Here is a 23,997-nt window from a genome sequence, read left to right as displayed (position 1 = left end):
TCTAAATCTCTAGCATGAATGGCATCCCTGCACAACCAGAAAAGGTCACGCTCAAACAAACATATCACAGTTTTAAAACCCATATTTGCACTTGACCAACCATTAACAAAGAAACTGCAACAGGGTTAAGGCACGAAATAATAAAAAAGTGAAGGAAAGAAAAAATATTCCACCAAAACTTTGTAATGTCATTGTCTCACACAAGCCATAAGTGAGAGCTGAAGTTGAAACAAACTCGAGCTTAAACTAATAAGCTCACTAGAGCTGAAAATGTAACAGTTCTGTGCAAGTACTGCAAGGTTAATGTTTATAATCTTTAACTACTCTAAAATATTCAGACTTAAATCTTCTTCTGAAACAAACAAATTTATTTGCTTTGTAGATGACACACAGATGTTCATAATATTTAACAAACGGCAGAGTAGAAAAGAGCAACTGCGCCTCAATTAAAAAACAGGCAGTGCCTCTCTCAATAGTTAGCAGATGTCAATACCATAGGCTATAATTATGGATTGTTAGACTCAATCCATGGACAATCAATAAAAAAGCCACATTCACTACTTAAGATCAAATGCACCTACAAAAAAATAAAACATGGAACTCCTGTATGTGTGTGAACGAAGAACATAGTACAACTACAAATGATGTGATATACCACATTTTAAAATGCTGAAAAAAATCAACTGCACTGCCAAAATCTACTCAAAGAATTATACCAACTAACATAGCCAGTGAATACAAACAAAATAAGTATGCGGGCGAGCAACAAACCAAAAATGAGTAATTAGAAATTAGAAAAGTGTATCTACATCACTAATAACAATCATTAAACAGAAACTCAAACAAAGAACTTAGCAATTTTCACCTGGCAAGACAATTCTCTAGATACCCTCCTCTCCTCTTTCAATTTCAGTAGCACTTAATTCAGCAAATTTGTCAGCAACATCAAATGGGTTTGGCTCATAAGTCCTTCTCCCACCACCACCACTACTACCACCACCACTAGCACTCCATCTACCTCCTCCTCCTCCACTAGCACCACCTCTAGGTCTAACTCAGGCGATACCTGAAATTGCAAATCAAACACCATTATGTTAAAACAATGACAAAGAAAAAAAAAGTAAAAACACAAAGTGAAAAATACCAAACATTATACACAAATAATACTTACGATCCAAATATTGTCAACACCACCAAGCTTTGATCTAAAACGATTCCAGACTTTGTACCCAATCACTTTACTACCACCTTTCATTCTACCACTACCACGACCTCCTCCTTTGCTGCCTCCTCTGCCTCTACCACCACCACGGCCTCTAATTTTTCAAATCAAACATTCCCATCTCTAATCCTTCCTTAAAACCTCAATTTCAATTTCAGTCACTTGATTCAATTACATCCAAGAACCCTAATATCTATTTTGGGAAAGAACAGAAACCCTAGCTTCTCTAATCTTCACTAAAACTCACACATCAATCACTAATTCTTCATCATCATACTGTGTTCACAAAACCCATCTTCAATTTCTCCATTTCTAACTCAATTAACGATTCACTGGGAAAACCCTAGTTCTCTATTCATAACAGGACTCAATCTTCTTCTTCATAATTAGCAGAAACACCAACTCCTTATTCTTTTATACATCCTCACGATTTAAATTTCCTCAAGCCATACCTCAATTTCACCTCTCGATTTTCAACTGAAGAAGAGCAGAGAAGAAGAACGAAAAAGAAGAAAGAAGAAGAGAGAATAAGAAGAGAAAATGAGTTTCAAAGAAGCCATTGCAATTTGAAAGAACCGATCTACAAATTCCGTAAGTTTTTTTACATAAGAGAGTGATCGAGAAATAGATTCTGTGGTGAGTTAGGGTTTTCCTTTGCAAGGGAGGCGGAAGATGAGGTTAGAGGCGAAGATAAGAGAGGAAAATGAAGAAACTTTGAGAAATTTTCTTGTGATCTTCTATATACTTATCTTTAAACGGCCAAGATTTGATTTAAATATGGTCATATGGATTAGGGATATCTTTGGACGGTGGAAATTTGATTTAAGACTGTCATACGGATCAAGGAAAGTGTGTTTTCTTTGTGCTTTTTCTATGTGCTTCCGGGTTGAATTTCGACTAGTCACATAAGTCGTGAAGTAATTTTGACTATCCATACATGTCATGAAGTAGCTTTAGTTCACACTGGAAGACTCGGGTTCTCAGAATACACCATTGAAATTGATAAATATGAAGCTCTCCGTGTGTGTTTTTGTTCTCTTTTTGTGCTTTCGATTTGTGTTTTTGTGCTTTCTTTTTTTGCTTTCGGTTTATTTCAACTAGGGTTAGCAAGATACATCATCGAAATTGATAAATATGAAGCTCAGTGTCGATTCGAACTTCAAATGTGGCATAATGGCATACGAACTATGAATCAGGAAGCTCCAGGAGGGTTCTGACTTCAAGCTTAGCATGATACATCATCGAAATTGATAAATATGAATCTCAATGTCGATTCGAACTTCAAATTAGGTATAACAACAAATAAAGTATGAATCATGAAGCTCCAGGAGGGTTCTGACTTCAAACTTGGCATGATACATCATCGAAATCAATAATAAATATAAATCTCAGAGTCGATTTAAACTTAAAATATGGTATAACGACATAGAAACTATGAATCATGAAGCTCCGGGAGAGTTCTAACTTTAAACGTAGCATTATATATCATCTAAATCGATAAATATGAAGCTTAGAGTCGATTCGAACTTCAATTATGGTATAACGACAGAGAAACTATGAATCATGAAGTTCCGGGAGAGTTCTTACTTCTAACGTAGCATGATATATCATCGAAATCGATAAATATGAAGCTCAAAGTCGATTCGAACTTCAAATATGGTATAACGGCATAGAAACTATGAACCAAGAAGCTCTGGGAGGGTTCTGACTTCAGACTTAGCATGATACATCATCGAAATCGATAAATATAAAGCTCGGTATCGATTTGAACTTCAAATATGGTATAACGACATAAAAACTATGAACCAAGAAGCTCTGGGAGGGTTATGACTTCAAACTTGGCATGATACATCATCGAAATCTATAATTATGAAGCTCAGTGTCGATTCGAACTTCAAATGTGGCATAATGGCATACAAACAATGAATCAGGAAGCTACAGGAGGGTTTTGACTTCAAACTTAGCATGATACATCATCGAAATCGATAAATATGAATCTCAATGTCGATTCGAACTTCAAATTCGGTATAACGACAAACAAACTATGAATCATGAAGCTTCAGGAGGGTTCTAACTTCAAACTTGGCATGATACATCATCGAAATCGATAAATATGAATCTCAGAGTCGATTCGAACTTCAAATATGGTATAACGACATAGAAACTATGAATCATGAAGCTCTGGGAGAGTTTTGACTTCAAACTTAGCATGATACATCATCGAATCGATAAATTTGAAGCTCAATGTCGGTTTGAACTTCCTAAGAACGATGAATTCATTCATCTACAGCTAAGATTCCATCAGAATATTCTCCGAAACCTTAAACACACCACAAATTTGTTAACTTCGACATTGAACCTAGCTACGAGCTCAAAACCTGGCCGCGAGTAGACTACAATAAGTCGGAAACTGCGTAAGAACGATGAATCCACCCATCTACAAGTAAGATTTCATCGGAATATTCTCCGAAACCTTAAACACACCACAAATTAGACACTGAACCAGGCTCTGAGCTCGATAGTTGGTCGCGAGTGAACTATTATAAGTCGAAAGCTTTATAAGAACGATGAATTCACCAATCTACAGATAATATTCCATCAGAATATTCCCCAAAACCTAAAATACACCATAAATTCGTCAACTTCGATACTGGACCTGGATCCAAGATTGAAACCTGGCTGCGAATGGAGTATTATAAGTTGGGAACTTCGTAAGAACGATGCATTCACCCACCTACAGGTAAGATTATATCTGGATATTCCCCGAGACCTTATACACACCACAAATTCAACACTGAACCAGGCTCCGACCTCGAAAGATGGCTGCAAGTGGACTATTATAAGTCGGAAACTTCATAAGAACGATGAATTCACACATCTACGGATAAGATTCCATTAGAATATTCCCCCAAACCTAAAACACACCTCAAATTCGTCAACTTCGACACTGGACTTGGATCCGAGATCGAAATATGGCCGCGAGTGGACTATTATAAGGAAAGAACTTGGTAAGAACGATGAATTCACCCATCTACAGGTAAGATTCCATCGGAATATCCCCCGAAACCTTAACCACAAATTCAACATTGAACCAGGCTCCGAGATCGAAACCTGGCCGCGAGTGGACCATTATAAGTCGGAAACTTCTGCATATTGTATGCATACCAGGCTCAAAGATCGAAACCTTGCCGCAAGTTGACTACTATAAGTCAGAAACTTGGTAAGAACGACGAATTCATCCATTTACAGGTAAGATTCCTTCGAGATATTCTATGAAACATTAAAAAAATCATATTTCTGCATATTGTATGCGTACCCGGATCCAAGATCGAAACCTGGCCGTCGAATCCCCCAAACCTCATTTTTTCCCACATTCTATATTTTAACTTCAACAACACTTATAAGTGTTGTTATACGTTTCTATTAAAAAAAAAAAAAAACTAAACTTGTGAAACTGTAAGGATGGTTGATGAGCTAGACATCCATGCATTAGGTTTATGTTCGAATCTCCCCTCTAACGTATTTTTCATTATCATATTTTTGTGTTCTTCAACAACACTTGTGATAATTGTGATAGGCTAAGTCACTACACTTATGAAACAAAGTTGTTATACCTAAATATCGTCACAACAGTTTTGCTAAAGGAGTTGTCGTTTGTTTTCTTAGCGCAACCCCTTGTTCCTAAGGGTTGGTAGTGATGATATACGACAACTCTTCCTTTGAAACCAGTTGTAAAACATAGGACTTTCTACGATGTATAGCGAAGTGCTGTAAATCTCCAGTTATAGATGTATATTTTTCCCGTAGTGTTGATTTCTACTCTACTTATAGCTATGTCTCGGATTAGGATAGAAGTGTATAGTTGAGCTTTTGACTTCACGACTTTCACCAATTGAAGAAGAAGATCTACTGAAGATCTTGGAGGAACTTCGTCGACAAAAGATATATGGAGAACTTATCTATCACTCAGAAGTCTATTAAATTATATCTTCTAATGAGACTAAGTCGTATAGATATATAGACTTTGTGTTATACACATTTAAAATTTCGATCCGAGTTTATCTCGTTTATCAATTTCTCGAAATACAGGTTGAAGCTTTCATAGCTCTGGCTTAACTTCATCATCTACTTAACAAGTTTAGTTGTAAACAATTTATTTGTTGGAAACTAAATATTAAGTCAAGATGATCATGTGAAAATTATCTTGAACATCTTACATGATTTGTGTAAGACAATTATTTGATGTTAACTTGGAAATTTTCGTATTGGTCAATTAATCCCTTGAAAATTACTTGAATCTAGTGGTACGTGTAAGATTACAATTGTTTTATTCCAAGGATGTTTCAATGATTGAATGAGAGTTTTAGAACTACTACCAATGTCTGGATACATTACAGTATGCGTACCTAGTATGCGAACTATGAAGTACTAGTTCAGGTCCGAAACTCTAATTTGTGAACTGTGTTTGCGAACGAGTTTAACTCTTGTGATTACGCAATAACTTCTTCTGTTAATCATTTAGATTATTGTGAGGTGACTAAGATTTCTAGGCTGCTCTTCGGGAGTATAAGACCGGATTATTAGTTGTGTTTCATGTTCACCTTGATGTTTATCTTAAGACAGAAACAACAAATAGAATAGACTTATCTGTGGGAGACAAATTTGTTTATAAGTCTTCGACTTTGGGTTGTAGCAACTTCTAGGTTGTAAAGGAAGTCAGTTAGGGGAATCAAGTGCGCAGGGTCTTGCGAGATTCAAGAGTCGTAAGGAACGCGACTGTACCTTAATCGGTGTGAGACTTGGTTAGGAATCAACTACATTCCAGTCTGAAGTTAACTTGTAGTAGGATAAAGTCTGTAGAGGCTTAATACGGCGTGGTGTTCAAGTCTGGACTAGGTCCCGGGATTTTTCTGCATTTGCGGTTTCCCCGTTAACAAAATTTCTGGTGTCTGTGTTATTTCTTTTCCGCATTATATTTATGTTATATAATTATAATATCACAGGTTATGTGTAGTTCAATCATAGTTGATAAATCCGACCTTATTTGTTGGATATAGGACTTGATTGACACTCGGCCATTGGTCTTTGGTACCATCCGAGTTATTCTCATAACAATCAGGTTCATGGATTTCTATCTGTTTGATTTACTGATTGAGTTGAGAAAGAGATAAATCTCTTTAATATATATTGCAGTTTAGTTTGGTGTGGTTGTTGTACCCCGAGTTATCAAACAACACTATAATCGAATGTCCAGTAGGATTGCACCCTCGTTCTAGACAGTCAACTGGACTCAGTCAACTGGTCATAGCACGGTAATTGGACCCAATCAACTGGTCACAACAAGTTAACTGGACTCAGTTTAACCAAGGAGTTGCGAAAAGTCCATAAAACCGTTGCGAAAAAATCCATAACAAGTTAACTGGAGTCATCGCGGGGGTAAAATTGGTATAAAACCGTTATCAAAATTCGAAAGTGTCGCTTTTAGAATTCTTTGACCGGAACAGTAAGTGTTCGGAATATCACCACTTTTTGGAGTCCCTTCCCGGCCGACAGCTTTGACGTCTGGATTTATAATAACATATGGAAACTCAGTTTCCTCAAATTGACTCTTCTTTGTATGTACAACTAGGAAAAGGCAGAAATTATAAAAACAGGAGACGAATACTTAGTTTTCGCAAGCCAAGCCTTGACTAATGGGTTCTCCATATTCTAGAGAAATTTCAACTCATAATACTTTGGTCTTGGCTATAATGTCTAACATAGCCAAGAGAATATCTCGTCCATAGTGCTTGCTCTTAGATATGGGCCAATTTAGCCACTATATATGGTTGGTGCTGGATACATCTTAGAAACAGAGGAGCCAACAAATTAAAATTCCACAATAGCGCTTGCTCTAAACCTCCTTGTTGCAACGTTGTTCCACCGTTAAGTTAGACAAAATTCCACAAAAAAAAAAACAAATAGAACGAATATTTAGCCAAAAAAGATAAATATTACTTAATCAACAAAATGAATATTTAGATTAAAGTTGATGTATTTTTTTCATCTTATTGATAGCTAAAAAGGGACAAACATGTGTGACTACTATTGTGATGGATAATTAGAGGCTAACAACAGCAGATAATGATGGCGGTGTTGATACTTTGACCTTTCAACCTGATTTTACCGAAATTTGTATATTGATGTTCGGGTTACAACATCCACAACAGGTGCCTGGTGAGGGTGGGGATGGAGGTGTTGGTGGTGGTGGGGATGGAGGTGTTGGTGGTGGTGGGGATGGTGTTGGTGATGGAGATGGTGGAGGTGGGTAGATATACAGGTGGTGGTGGTGATGGAGATGGTGGAGGTGGGGATGGATGTGGTAGGGATGGAGTTGGTGGTGGTGGTGGGGTTCGGAAGGAACACTGCTCGATCCAAGTGTACGCTTCTTCACTAGATATTAAGCTTCCTATACACTGTCACCCTGCACTTAAGAGACCTCTTTCCTGACATTTATTCTCACATTGAGGACTCATAACACAATATGTGCCTCGTGCGTGGTTAATCGGTAGGTACGTTTATTCAGGTGCAAACGTACATATATCCGTAATATCTCCGCCGGTAAATTGGACAACAGATGGAGGATTTGGAGAAAGTTGAGGTGATGTGATGGTCGTTTGCTGCAGCAACACTGGCAATTCACTGGGGCAGTTGGTGAAGTATAGCTGCAAGGATTCTTTAGTGCCGAAGTTCCAAAACTCGAACTGTAACTACGGGAATCCAGTAGTACACCCAAATCACAAATATATCAATTCTAAGACATAATCCCAAGAACGAAATAGAAAGATTTCTTTATTTATTAGATCCCGATGAAGGTGATGATATTACAAGTATAGAAACTCACAAGAAATCTAACTTACTTTCTCTCCACATGACCTCTCCAGATCTATATAAAATTCAACCATCTTTACAATGAACCAAGGTCTCTATTTATAGGAAAAACTAAATAGTGGAGTGCAGCTCATTTTACTTCGCCGTAACTCACACAATTCACGTGAATTTTCTTTATACTTCTCCCAAGCCATTTTGATAAAGTTATTCCCTTATTTTCGCCGATAACTTCGGTAGCTTGTCGGGACAGCTGTCTCATTTCTTGCTCAGCAATTTATTTATTTCGCCAGTTATCTTCTCGTTCAAGTAATCTTATTTCGCAGATTTGATGTTCTCGTCCAGATTTGTACTTCGCAGATCTGATATTTGTAAAAGTAACTCTAACAACTGATTTGTCTTATCACTGAATCCTTCTCGGGGTTAGTGAGAGATCTTCTGTTTTAGGATTTACTTCGCATATTTCGCCCAACCTTGTTTAACCACGTGGCGAGTAGGATTTTTGTATCTACACTTTTCCTTTTCTCTTCTCATTCGCAGGTATTGAGGATGGGAAGAGAATCTTTTGAAGATTCATATCCGCCATGTCTCCCTTAATCTTACTTCTACGTCACCCATGTCTTCTCATAACTTCCCATAACCGGTTCTTCTTCCTCCATGTGTTTGATTTTTCCTTAGCTTTATTATAATTGTATTTTGTTTTATCTCTCGTCAAGATCAATGTATGAATCGTCAAATGGCCGCTTCTGACGCGAAGGATTTGGTTGAAGACTCTCGCTTGGAAGTTTTAAACCTTATATCTCAGTCAACAGTTACGTGACTGAGAATGAGATCTTGAATGAGAAGATTGAGACTTTGTTTCTTCAATGAGACCATTTATTTGTTGAATTACTTCTCGGAATCTTCACTTCGCAAGAATACTCAATATGCCGGAGTCTAGCTTTTCAACGATTTTTGTGATTCTAGGGGCATTCCTCGCGTGCCTTTGGATCTCGAGATTTTCTCTGATGATGAACCTGTTAATGAGGACAGTGATGACGAGGGTACCGAGACTGATGGGGATTTTGAGACTAGGAGCCCTAAGTGTAAAGCTCATTTGTGTTAGAGCACTGCTCGGTCAAACTCGCATGCGTTGCTATCTCAAGCATGTTTGTCAATGTTAGTGATCAAAACTATAAGTCTTGATTTCTAGTCTACTATAGCTAATGTCTCGGACTAGAATAGAAAGTGTAGTTGAGCTCAAGAACTCCATGGCGATCATCATACAAGACGAAGAACTACTCAAGGAACTGGTGGAACTTCATCGACTAAAAGGTATGTGGAGACTTGAACTTATCTATCACTCAAAAGTCTATCTACTATACCTCATATATTGAGACAAAAGTCGTTTTGCTATATAGACTTTGATTATACACATTTGCTATTTCGAGCCGAGTTTATCTCGCATATCTATTTCTCGAAATATGTGTTGTTAAGCTTTCGCTTTGGCCAAGTTCATCTTTACCTAGTGACGAAAGTCATGTTATGTTTCAATCACTTTGAAAATGGCTTTGACGAAAAATAGTTTGTGAATAACAACTATATAACGTCCTCTAAGAATGTTTCAATGATTGAAATGAGAGTTTAGATTACATAATAATTGTTGGATATAAGCATTGTGTGGTAACACATGTATGTATAAGTCCTTATTTCTTGAGCCGAAGTATGCGTACTTTGTTGATCAGGAAAACCGGAACAAGAGTTGTGAGCTCAGTCTGCGAACTCAGTCCGCGAACCGGCGGAGGTTCTCATCCCGAGAAAATCTGCTGGAGTTTGTAACTACTTCCGAGAACTTAAGTCCGCGTACTAAGTATGTGTACTTGAGTTGGTTATATCTAAAGACGGTTGTTTGTGAACTTATACTTATAATAACTAAGGAATGCAATTTGCAAACCGTGGCTATAAAGATCATAAACCGATTCGAGTGAATCAAATCGTTTTTGCTTCGATTGTGTCTTATATACTTCTGTAAAATTTATACAATTGAAAAACTCTCTAACTAGTTCATTTGAGTCATTTGAACTAGTTATGGTGAAGAAGAATATGGTTGATATGAAAGTGCTCATATGGATAACCATTTGGTTAACTATTGTTGAACCAACAAATGTACATGTTTGGGTACGGTTACACAAACCTAAAATCGTGCATTTCATTTGTGTGTAACAAGATAAGTTTTCGACCCAACAGTTGAAAGATATTAGCTTGAATCTAATCAGGTTTTCATTTAACGGTGAATATTGAATGCTTTGTTGCCAAGCTAACATTGATTGCAAACCCTGATTTAAAAGACTATATAAGGGAGAACTCTAGCAACTGGGAAACCTAATACCCACACCTCCTGTGTGATACTAGTTGTATTAGCTAGAGTCGATTCTCATTTAACCTTAGGTTTATTCTCGAGAACCTGTAGGTTAACGACTTGAAGACTTCATTGGGATTGTGAAGCCAAACCGATATTACTTTCTTGTAGTTGTGTGACCTGATCTTGCTGATTCTATTGTATTGAGTACAATCGTAACGATTGGCTTGAGATAATAACTCCGATAGGCAAGATATAAAAGTAGTCACAAACCACTACACCAAATTCAAGGATTAGTAACTGGATTTCGCAACAGCTTATCCCCTGTTGCAAATTTTCAGTTGCGAATTTCAGTTGCGAAATATTTGCAACAGTTTATCATTGTTACGAAACTTGCAACTGCTTCCTTCTGTTACGATTCGCAACTGAATCGAGTTGTACGCGTGCGAAAACTGAGTGTGGCTTCCTACACTTCAAACTGAGTCATTATTCAGCCCATTCAGATACTCGGTAAATCTGAGTCGGTTCGCTTATCTCTTTTATCATCTAACAACCTTCCATGCTCTCTCATTTTCTCCTCTTTTCTCTATCGTTCTCCCTGTGGATTCTCCGTCTTTTCATCAACATCAAACCAAACCCTAGTTTTGAATTATTTCACTTCTATGAAGTAAAATAAAGGTATCGTCATCACCAATACATGAACAACTTTTCTCCTTTTTTTATTTCACTTCTATGAAGTAAACCCTAGATTCAGATTTCTTTTTCTTCTCCTTTTGATTTTATCATAGTTATGCTCACCGTGTTATAATCTGGATTAATCAGATTATAAATCATTTACAAATTACAATTTTTTGACCTAATGAGAGAAATCAGAGTCAATCTGATTGCAAACTTTCTCTGTTCTGTGAGTGTTGTTGGCACGAGATATTCCCTCAAAATCCTTTCTCTATTTTCAGAAGTTTCTTTATAAACCCACTTGGATTCATTTTCTTTGTCCTTGAATTCAAGTAATTTGGGAGTTCTTTCTTCAAATGGCATATTTAGAAGAAAGGTAACCCAAACCCTAGTTTTGAATTATTGTTATTTCCTTCTTAATTAGATAAAACTGCATGATATGATTTGTTTGATTTTACTGTAATAATGTCAATTTCAGACGCCCTGATGGGTCTTGGCATGGATATCGTGAGGTGGAAAAATTTGAGTCTTCATTTGGAATTTAGCTAAGGGTATGTTTGATCTGTATATGTTGAGCTACTGCTTCTTGTCTTGACATGCGGTGTATTGTATGTTGCATCATTAGTAATCTGATATCCTTCTCTTCTATATGTTTCTAAGCTTTCTGTTACACTACCATGAAGCTTCAGTAGTGTTTTGGATACTATTCTTGGAAAAGTAGGCAGGCTTTTCACCTATTCCTTTACCAGATTATATCACCCAATTCTTGGGAGTGACTAAATATTCTGGTTACATAAGTTGACAAAGATAGATATCTTCGCAGGTGGTTTGCAGTTAGTTCTCATCCCGCTCTTCATCAAACGTGAGAGTGCATTAGGTAACAATGAGGAAAGAAGTTGAAGGTGGTAGGGTACCTTCAAACAATTTTCCAAAGAAAGGCTACTAGTATGTTTGTAAATCTAGTGTTTGGTACCAAATTTTCTTAGGGTAGAAGTACACAAGTTCCACTAGGGTTAAACGTAGTGATTATATAGAGAAACTATCATGTTGAAGTATTTCGTAAAAGTCAGAGTATCATGAGAACTTTCATATATCTAGTTTAACGAGTTTGTTTGAACTTCAACGATTATTTTTAATTTTGTGAATTTTAGAGATCTAGTTTTAGTGGATCCGATGATCCAAAAAAAAATTCACTTGTAATTCGCTTGGTATTGTTTTTTTATTAAGTCAATTAGTATTCTAACGAAAACAACTCATATGTAAAAATCACCACTACAACGTGACCGTGCACTCCCTAGATTTGTTTGATCAAGTATATAAGAGAAAAACAAATATCTTATATATATAGGCTTAATATGTTCATCGTGTTTCTATTTTTCGGTCAGTATGTGCCTCTTTCTATGAAGATGATCACCCTGTAGAAAGCAAGAGTGTGGGTAGGGAAGTTCCTGACAGAGTTTAGCAGACGTATGCCTCCCAGATAGCTGGAAAAGAATTTGCTTATGATGGTGAGAAGAGTTTGTTTAGTGTTGGTCCTCTCCCACAAACTATAGTTCACTGTTATGCTTGATGAGATGTCATCAAATAGGTAAACACACACACATACTCATCTATGGATGGCTTGTTATACGTGGGAACTCATTTAGTTAGAACTTATCGGTCGTTTGTTTTTATATGCTTACTAACCTTCTTGATGAAATGTGTTGAGGATTACTTGGAATGTTAGCCCTGCTAGTATTGGAAGCCCCACTGATGTTGATTGAAAACAGATGAAACGGCCGTACCATTCAAAGATCTTCAAGGTGGAGCTTCTTTTTGCAGCCAAAACTCCAAAGCATGTCATTGGAAAATGTTCTCCGTTGTCAAGAATCAGAGAACTCTAAGAAGCACTATGATATTGGATATCATTTCAAGGCAGCATGTTGCCAGACAGTAAGATAGCTCCCGCCTAAATTCTGATGCTTGGTTTCTTTGTTGTTATGTTGACTGATTTTGGTTCCTTAATTTTTAATCAAGGGGTGCCTTCTTGTTCGTCAATTCTTTTTTCACAACAATCCAAAGAATTTTGCAGACCTGAGAATAGGTGTCCTTGGATGCAGGGGATTGCATTTTAGTTTCAGAGCTACAGAAAGTGGACTGAACATTGGTAAGTTCTTCCACTGATTACCCATGAGTAAGTTTCTGTAACAATTACAAGTGCTTTGGGAATACTCTTTTAACTATTGTGTTCTTTCTATCACCTTGTGGTTATTATCTCAATTGCAGATGTATCTATTTCAATGATAATACAACCAGGACCAATTGCAGTGTAAGGGATCCAGGTGACATTGACTTGGCAAATGTAAGCATTTTAAGCTCAAATTGTGCTTGTTTCAAAATATAATTGTTCTATCAAAATAGCTTTTTGGTACTTTGATTCTATAGGCTAAGTGAACTCTCAAAAACTTGAGAATTAAAACCAGCGCATATAATATGGAGTATAAGATAACCGGGTTAAGCGAACTTAGACACACTTAAGCTTTGCATTATATTTTTTATGTATCCGTGCTCTTGCTTTAGTTAAATTGTGATATAAGGTCTGCTGATGATTAATTTAGCATCTATATGTTCTCTGTCGATAATGAGTACGTCTTTAACTCGCACATGTATGGTTATAACTGGCAGTGTTTTGGGCCTTGCAAAATACTGGGCTTCTTAATCAGTCAGCGATAATTTATGGCTTCCCAACAATGGTGAGCTTCCAAATGTAACATCTCATTATATTAAAATTTGTACGTAGTTAATCTCTCATCAATAAACTTGTGGGGGTGGGAACTATAGTACTGACTTTTTTTTGTTAATCGTACAGGGTCTTGGAAGAATTAGCAACTCGTTCTTCGATTATATGAAGAAAGAGGTGAGCATCATTTCAATCTAGCTTAGCTTTTCTTTTATTCCATTGTATCCCACTTTTGTCTTCCAACTAGAGTTTTTCCTCTTTTTCTGTCGCGTTTGTTTTTCCTTGTAGTTTTTTTTTTTTTTTGTGCTTGTGTTGTGTCCTCATCATAATAAGTAAGTTCTCTTACAGGAATGTTGTTCTGTGGATGATCCTTCACTCCGTTTTGCCGCTTCATATAAGATTCAATCTCAATTCAAGGCTCTGTTTTTACAGGGCACAAGGAGCTTCTTGCTATGGAACTTGCTGAAAAGGTGAGCAAACGACAACTTGTGGTAATTTATTGTTAACTTGTCGTTTTTTCCTTCAATTATTCTAATTGAAAGTATATTACATGTTTTTTTTACTTATTCTCTACAGGCAGTAAGTAACGAATGCTAGGAGACTGGGCAGGCAGTCATGGATCTCCTCTGCAAAGTTTAAGGTTCTTCTCTATGTTTACCATTTTATTGTATCTGAAAAACAGAAAAATACTTCTTCTCATACTTGTCAGTCTTTTGATACTACACCCAGAATTTGTACGTCCTTAGCTGACATGTTATCCAAATTGTTTAGCTGACATGTTATAAAAATTGTTTATTGGCTTCCAACTTAGTGATGTAAAAACTTATACTTGTATGTTTAAATCCTAAAAATGGCTAAGTTCTAGTTCTTTATGATTTGTTTTTTTGGATTAATTTAATCTCCAAAATGAACATGATTTTGTTACAGGGAACCCGGTCAAAACCTGGTTTCGACTGGTCAAAACCACTATTTTTTTAATGTTGCAAAACATTCGCAACTACCAAAAACTGTTGCGACCTCCTAACTTCGCAACCAATAGAAGATGTTGCGACCTCATAATTTCAACTGTTCGAAACTGTTGCGACAAATTTACGTAGCAACAGTGTGAACTGTTGCGACCAAAATTTCGCAACGAGTAACCAGCCGTTGCAAAATATTGCAACATCGACTTTCGTAACAGCTTTTAACTGTTGCAACCCCGCTTTGCAACTGAAGTATGCTGTTGCTAATCATTAAAAATGGTGTAGTGAACATCTTCGTCTCATCGTTTGTGATTCCACAATATCTTCTTTCGCCGCGTCGATTAAGATTATTGTGATGTGATTGATAATTCTAGGCTGTTTTTCAGAAATATAAGTCTGGGTTATCAATTGGTTCCTGTTCACCTTGATTTATCAAAAGACGGAACAAAAACTCATAGGTATTTCTGTGGGAGACATATTTATCTATTACCGTAGACTTTTCAGTGTGATACATATTTGTTTATGAAAGTCTTCGACTTTGGGTCGTAGCAACTCTTAGTTGTGGGTGAGATCAACTAAGGGAATCAAGTGCATAGTATCCTGCTGGGATCAGAGACGTAAGGAGCGCAATTATACCTTGGATCAGTGTGAGATTGATTGGGGTTCAACTACAGTCCTGACCGAAGTTAGTTTGTAGTAGGCTAGTGTCTGTAGCGGCTTAATACAGTGTGTGTTTAATCTGGACTAGGTCCCGGGGTTTTTCTGCATTGCGGTTTCCTCGTTAACAAAATTCTGGTGTCTGTGTTATTTATATTCCGCATTATATTTTTTTATATAATTGAAATATCACAGGTTGTGCGTTTGAATCAATCAATTAGAATATCCAACCTTTGGTTGTTGATTTACATTGATTGATACTTGAACATTGGTCTTTGGTACCGTTCAAGTGATTTCTCTTGTATTTAATTAGACTCGCAGATTTCTATTTGCTTGAGTAAGAATTGAATCGAGAAAGAGGTATATAACTCTTTGATATACTTTTTATTAAGATTGATTCTGACTGCCTAGTTGATTCTCTTAAAAGTATATTGGTGTTTGCCCATACAGATTGCTAAGCGAAATATTGGGTGTGGTTGTTAGACCCCCACTTTTTCACTTTGATTACTGAGGTTTCTGATATTCCTTCTTCTTCGTCGAATCCTCTGGACCAACCTCGTGGTACTGGCAATATTGAAGCCGAAATTTTTGATGTTAGCGGTAGTAATTTCAATCAGGGGCTCAAGGGGTCTGATGATGGCACTTCTTAGGCAAAAAATGGTAGTGCCGGTGATGGTGATATCGAAGGAGAGGCCATTCCTGCGGTTCCTATTCAGCAATTACCTCTTCAATCTTAGTTTTACTGTCCTCATTGGTTCTTGTTTTTTTACATCTCGACTCCTTTAATATTTTCCTTAAATTGTGCGCTCCCAAGCTTGGGGGGCATAACACTTCGGTTTGTTTTTTTTGCTTCAACATATTATCCTTTTTCTTCTATTTGTCTCAAAATTATCATTGTATGTGATTATTCGTGACTGGCATAATTGACATATATCTTATTTGCAAAATTAATCTTGCTTTGAAGACAAAAATATTAAACTTATCTTCATCATTTTCTTGCCTTTAATCATGCGAATTGATTGGATTGTATGTGTCAAGTATATACTTTCCAGTATTTCTTCTTTCAAAAAATGAGAATGCGTGCGAAGGAAATACTCAAAAGAATAAAAATTATAAAAGTATATACTTGCCTCTTATTCTTTTATATGGTTCCGAACCTTTGATGTTTTCCGTTTACCTTTTCCGAGGTCGTCTGAGGTTCTCCATAGTTCGTTATTCCTCCATATTTCCCGACGAATTATCCCATTGCCTTAGATCATTGCTAAATAATACTTTGCCTCTTGTTCGTGGCCTTATGATTTATTCTCTTTGATGTTCCTGCAATAAGAATATATCTCTGATGTTTTTTGTCTTATTTGCCTCTTGTTTGCCTCTTACTTTCATATTTTGTATATGTTTTGTTATTGTTGTCTTCTACTTGTACGAGGTATTATTGCGCCTCCTAGTTAATGTCTTATTGCGCCCCACACTGTTATTAAGAGTCTTAATTCGATGAAGTATCAGGCGATCGTTATTCTTGCGAATAACGACCCATCAACCTCGCCTCAATATTCTCTAGTAAAGTCTTACTTTGCGACAATACAACAGGCCTAGTTATTCCCGTGAATAATAGCCCCGCGATATTGCCTTTTCTTTGGTCACATAGCTCCCTAATCTGGAGGGTGTCGTCCCTTTATACTCCCCCTGATTGCCCCTACAAGGAGGTTAACCCTAACATGCATCCGGTTATTACGACAGTAAGTTGTTTTCATGACTTCTTATCCAAGGATAATACTTTTTGATGTAAAGTGGATTCCAAGGATGATCCAATTTTCGATCTTGTCTTTCAATTTCACCGTAAATTATATTTCCTTCGTCATCAGTGTCTTTTCCTTCGCAATCCGCGAGTTCATAAGCTCCGTTTCCTACCATTCTATTCACTATATACGGACCTCCCCAGGTGGGCTCCAACTTTCCTCCTAAACCTTTTTGGTATGGTGGGATTTCTCGTAATACCAATTCTCCTAGCACAAGGCTTCTTTCTTTGACCCTTTTATTATACTCTCGAGATAGCCTTTGGTGATAGTTCGGCATATGTCGAAGTGAAGTTTCCCTATTTTATTCCAAATCGTCTAACTTCGCGAGGATTAAATCTGAATTCAAACATTTTTTTCATGCTTCTCTCTTTGTCGTGGGGATAATGATTTCTACAGGTAACACCGCTTCTGCCCCGTATGTTGATGTGATTTGTAGATAGTGGTAAAAGTGGTTCGATTCTCAGACTTGTGAAGGATATTAATTAGACTTAAATTCTAATATTAAAATAGAAAACTCACTAAAAATTATAGCAAACTCAATCAAAGATGATATCAATACTAAAAGAAACACTGATGCTAAGAATCCACTATTTTCCAAGTTCAAAGTGATTAAACCAATACTTATATTTATGCAATTTCCTCGTTTAATTTGATTCTAAAATATTGCAACAAGTAGATTTTCAAAAGTAACAATTGTAAATACCAAGTATGAAGCATCAAAAGTCTTAAAAGTAAGCATACTCCATCAAAATAGATCACAATCACTCAAATAAAAATCATATTCAATAATAGTTCAAGGCAAATAATCATATAATTATTGCAAATAAAAAGATAAAATAGAATATACCACTTTTTGTTGGAAAAATAGCTTCCTCTATCGCCTCAGCAATGGGGTTTAGCTCCTCATATTAATCATGATCTCAAAATATGTGTTTGTTGCTCAAAAGATGATTAAAAGAGTGAAAAGTAATAACACAGACTGTTTGCAACAGTGTATTGGTGTTGCAAAACAGCTGTTACAATGGAACTGTTACAGAAAAACTGTTGTTTTGTCGCTGATTTTAAGACCCTAGAATACGACTGCCCTGCACATCTTAATGTTCTTCAGCTGTTAAACAACGACACTGTTCTGCGAATGTTTCCCGTGCGTCAATGTTCTTCACGTTCTTCCTCTTCAGCAGCAGCAGCAGAAACAGAGTTTGGTAAAGCTCTGATTTCTTCTTCTCTGGCTCTCCTTAGGTTCCCAAACTCTCGACACCTCCTCTATATGACCCAAGACAGCTATTTATATCAATAATACCGATCAAATCTCTCCCAAATCTTGCAAAATCTCTTTCCTTCTCTTCACAGCCAAGTTACGGCAATTTTTTGTTTTAGAATTTATACGCGTTTCTGAGCTTTCCTTTTTATTCTAAACTCTTCCTTAGATAGATACAAATCTTTGGGAAGGTTTAAAGCACTTTAATCTCTCTAAAATTGCATAAAACAGGTCACACACGTGACTTTCCATATTTTCTGTTGTGAGAAAAATCCGTCGATTGAGCCCAGTCTAATCGATTTAAACACCCATATCAGATTCCTAGACCCATAAGGAGTATCCTATGAAAATCAGAGGTTTAATCGACCTCAAACTCCTCCAAATCACGATTGCCAAAACTGTTCTTCACTGCACCTATTTTCCCGCCAAAACCTGGTTTTTGAAATGTTGAAGATGGTTGCCCCTTATCCAGGTAGGGGTGCGATTAGCAACTGCCTGGAAATGGGATGCCCTTAGTAATTAGGTTACCCCTTATCCAAAGTGAGAGTCCGAATAGCAAATGTCCTCCGGGTGCTTTCCGACAACTTTTCGAGCCAATTTTTTCCAAAAATGTTTATTGGCCAAAAATACCTACAAATAAATAAAACACCATAATAAGTACAAAAATGAGCCCTAAAATATATAGAATCGAGACAAATCGGACACAAAAATGTGTCTATCAAATACCCCCAAACCTATTATTTGCTAGTCCTCGAGCAAAAAAAATAGAAATAAAATCCTAACTCACTGTCGCAGGCATCGTCGATTGCATTTAGCGTATGCAATAAGCCTTTAAACCCCTAGGTGTCCCTAGTGGCGGATGTTGTCTCCGGAGGGCTTACCAGAGGTATACCCACAAAACCTTTATACTCCAGACCCTAGCTATCTACACAGAACCTTGGAAGGCACTAAAGAATCTCCTTGGTTGGCATACTTATTGACTACAGGAGGAAGTACCCTGATGCGAAATTCCAATTGTTGTACACGAGTTTGCACTCAAGCATACTAAAATTCATATGAAGTGACAGAGCTCTACTCAGATAGTCGCACTATGGACATCAATATCCGGAGTCAAAACTAATCACATGGATAGATCAAGAAGATGGATATAGAAAAACATAGATGGTTTTGATGTTTACTAGGTGAACGGTGTTTCTCATATCTGTCTGAAGGCCTCCGCCAAAATGAACCTATCCTAATGGACTGAGATACGGTCTGACTAATATCAACCACTGGCATATACAAGGGTACCAGTGGTCGATAATCCTAACTCTAGGTCAACACAACTGGCATATACAAGGGTTCCAGTGGTCGACTTTATTGAATTTATTCCAGTTGGTCTGATGGTCTGGTCTCTTTTTTTTTTTTTTTTTTTTTTGTATCTCAATCACTCTAATTCACCCTAGCATTGGTAACAACTTGAATCGTGAGCCCCACCTAATCACTTAGAGAAACATAGTTTAAAAAAACAAAATAAAAACAGAAGTGAAAAGGACTCAACGAGATATGGTGAAACTATCATGTTATTTCTAACACCTGAGCTCTGTGCTTTTATGAATAGACTCTTTAGATGTTGCCATCTAGTCAGATTGGTTCCTCAACTCCTACAACCAAAATGCTTCCATCCACTTAGATTGGTTAGTGCCATCCTTAATAGGGATAAATTTCTAGGCTCTGGAGTTTATTTATTGCAACGAAAAGGTAACAAAAAGTTCTACCCCACCCCCAAACTTAAATCTAACATTGTCCTCAATGTTTCTAATCAAAGAACAGTACCAAAAATATAAGTAACATGAGGAAATAGTAAAGAGAGAAGTCGGAAAGATAGTACCTGGGTGAAGTGTAACCAAAAACCTACAAAAATATTATACAACATACAAAATCGCCTCGATGGTCAATCAAGGTAAACAGGGTCCTCCAGAGGGACCTCCTCAACATCACCTGTAGGAAAAGGCTCTAAAAAGGGCTTCAATCGCTGACCGTTAACCTTCGAAGAACTACTACCATCTGGTGTCTCAATCTCAACAGCGCCATGAGGAAAAACAGTACGGACCACAAAAGGACCGGTCCACCGAGAGCGCAACTTCCCGGGGAATAGATGCAAACGAGTGTCATACAGAAGAATTTTGACCTGGAGAAAATGACTTTCGTAAAATATTCCTATCATGCACAAGTTTCATTTTGTTCTTATACTCCTTAGCACTATCGTATGCATCTCTACGAATCTCGTCCAACTCATTGAGCTGGAGCTTTCTTTGAGCTCCTGCCTTGTCAAGTGAAAAGTTTAAGTTCTTAATAGCCCAATAGGCTCGATGCTCTAACTCAACAGGCAGGTGACATGCCTTCCAAACACTAAACGATAAGGTGACATTCCAATGGGTGTCTTAAACGCAGTACGGTAAGCCCATAAGGCATCAGTAAGCCTCGACGACCAGTCTTTCCTATTTGGATTAACTGTTTTCTCTAGAATACGTTTAATTTCCCTATTGGAAACCTCTACCTGACCACTAGTCTGAGGGTGATATGGGGTTGCTACTTTATGGGTAATACCGTATTGTTTCATTAAAAGAGCAAACGGTCTATTACAAAAGTGTGAACCTCCATCACTAATTATAGCTCGCGGCGTACCAAAACGTGTAAGTATATTCTCTTTCAAAAACTGGACTACGACCCTGTGGTCATTCGTTTACACGGAACCGCCTCAACCCACTTAGACACATAGTCTACAGCGACAAGTATGTAAAGATAACCAAACGAAATAGGAAATGGACCCATAAAATCAATGCCCCACACATCAAAGACCTCAATCACTAAAATAGGGTTCAAAGGCATCATATTTCTACGGGAAATGGTTCCTAACTTCTGGCAACGCTCACAAGAAACACAATGACTATGGGAATCTTTAAACAACGAAGGCCAGTAAAATCCACACTGCAAAATCTTAGCAGCAGTCTTCTTAGCACTAAAATGACCCCCACATGCATGTTCATGACAAAAGGAGATAATACTAGACTGGTCACTCTCAGATACACATCTCCTAATAATCTGGTCCGGACAATACTTAAACAGATAAGGATCGTCCCAAAAGAAATGCTTAACCTCGGCTAAAAACCTAGAACGATCTTGCTTACCCCAATGTTGAGGGGTTCGACCAGTAACAAGATAATTCACTATATTTGCATACCAAGGTGATTGGGAAACAGAGAACAATTGTTCATCAGGAAAGCTATCCCTTATAGGAAGGGAATCACTAGGGGAACTAACAACTAGCCTAGACAAGTGGTCTGCTACTACATTTTCTGCACCCTTTTTGTCTCTAATGTATGGGGAAAATTCCTGTAACAATAGGATCCATCTAATCAATCTAGGTTTGGTATCCTTATTAGAGAAAAGGTATTTCAAAGCAGCATGATCTGTATAGATTATGATCTTAGAACCTAATAGGTGGGACCTAAACTTATCCAAGGCAAACACGATGGATAAAAGTTCCTTCTCGATAGTTGTGTAGTTCATTTGGGAATCATTCAGAGTTTTGCTAGCATAATAAATCACATGAAGTAATTTGTTTTCTTGTTGTCCTAAAACGACACCTATAGCATAATCTGAAGAATCACACATAATCTCAAAGGGTAGGTTCCAGTTAGGTGCCTGGACTATCGGGGCAGTAGTGAGTAAAGTTTTCTTGTTGTAAGCTTCTCATGCCCTAGGAATGACCTAATATCTTTTACGGTTTTTGGGACCTGTAAAGTCTTAATAAGGTCAACTTTGGCTTTGTCTACCTCTATAGCCTTTGAAGAGACGATATGCCCTAACACAATTCCTGATTTAACCATGAAATGGCATTTTTCCCAATTAAGCACTAAATTTTTTTCCTTACACCTAGTCAACACTAATGTCAAATGATGCAAGCACTCATCGAAAGATGAACCAAACACTGAAAAATCATCCATAAAGACCTCTAAGAACCGTTCTACCATATCAGAAAATATGCTCATCATATAATGCTAAAAAGTTGCAGGGGCATTACATAGCCCCAAAGGCATGCGTCTATACGGAAAGGTACCAAAGGGACAGGTAAAAGTGGTTTTCTCTTGGTCTTCTGGGGCAATAACGATCTGATTATAACCGGAGTATCCATCTTAGAAGCAATAGTGACTACGTCCATCTAATCGCTCTAGCATTTGGTCGATAAAAGGAAGGGGAAAGTGATCCTTCCTTGTGACCTTGTTCAATTTCCTACAGTCAATACACACACGCCATCCCGTGGTCACTCGGGTTGGGATTAATTCATTATTATCATTCTGGACTACAGTGATACCTGATTTCTTGGGGACAACCTGAACAGGGCTGACCCACTTAATGTCTGAAATTGGGTAAATAATACCCGCATCTAACAACTTAAGCACCTCTTTTCGAACTACCTCTTTCATGTTAGGGTTCAGTCGACGTTGTATCTCCCTAGAAGGTTTGGAGTCTTCCTCTAAATGAATCTGATGCATACACACAGTAGGACTTATACCCTTAATGTCTGCTATAGTCCACCCTAAAGCTTCCTTATTGTCTTGAAGTACATTTACTAGCCTACTTTCCTGATCACAATCCAAATTGAAAGCTACAATCACAGGTAAAGTCTCAGATGAGCCTAAAAACACATACTTTAGAGTATCGAGTAGTGGTTTAAGGTCCAACTTTGGGGCCTCTTCTAAAGAAGTAATTAGGGTAGTCTCAGAAACTGGTAACGGTTCGAACCTAGATTTCCATCTATCAGTGTTTAACACAGGGGTAGAATCTAATAGAGCATTCACCTGTTCAATAGTGCTATCGTCGTCAAAGTCTAAACCAAAATGGGATAGACAACTCTCTAATGGGTCTTCAGAAAAGATGTTTGGTAATGACTCATCACACCATTTCGACAGTTAATGATCGCATTAGACGTAGCTAAAAATGGGCGACCTAAAATCACAGGTATCTGGTTCTCTAGGTCAGGGACAGGTTGGGTATCTAGGACCACGAAATCCACTGGATAAATAAACTTGTCGACCTCAATAAGAACATCCTTGATAACACCTCGAGGGATTTTAACAGACCTATCATCTAACTGCAGTGTCATCTGAGTAGGTTTCATTTCACCAAGTCCTAGTTATAAGTATACATGGAATGGCAGTAAGTTCACACTGGCTCCTAAGTCAAGTAAAGCTTTTTCTACCCGGAAGTTACCTATTGTGCAAGCAATGGTAGGAGAACCTGGGTCTTTGTACTTTGGAGTTGTGGTATTCTGAATGATTGAACTTACGTGACTAGCTAAAAAGGTTTTTTTATGGACGCTAAGTTTTCGCTTTCGCGTACACATATCCTTAAGGAACTTGGCATAAGCAGGAATTTGCCTAATTGCATCTATTAAGGGAAGGTTTATGGTAACTTGCTTAAAAACCTACACTATGTCATTAAAGTTCGATTCCTTCTT

The 23,997-nt window shown here is 37.4% G+C and overlaps 1 long non-coding RNA gene across 1 annotated transcript; it reads left to right on the top strand.

Moving 5' to 3' along the window:
* Positions 1 to 11,579: 11,579 nt before the first annotated feature.
* LOC113326635 lies at positions 11,580 to 14,256 on the top strand. The gene is made up of 7 exons (XR_003348430.1): positions 11,580 to 11,653; positions 12,872 to 13,034; positions 13,119 to 13,248; positions 13,368 to 13,443; positions 13,767 to 13,834; positions 13,951 to 13,998; positions 14,170 to 14,256. It is a non-coding gene; the product is annotated as an uncharacterized LOC113326635 (long non-coding RNA).
* Positions 14,257 to 23,997: the final 9,741 nt, after the last annotated feature.

This window comes from Papaver somniferum, unplaced genomic scaffold (genome assembly GCF_003573695.1).
Source record: "Papaver somniferum cultivar HN1 unplaced genomic scaffold, ASM357369v1 unplaced-scaffold_10, whole genome shotgun sequence".
Lineage (NCBI taxonomy): Eukaryota > Viridiplantae > Streptophyta > Magnoliopsida > Ranunculales > Papaveraceae > Papaver > Papaver somniferum.
Note: the sequence above shows the minus strand (reverse complement) of the source record. Positions and strands in the feature narration are given on the sequence as shown.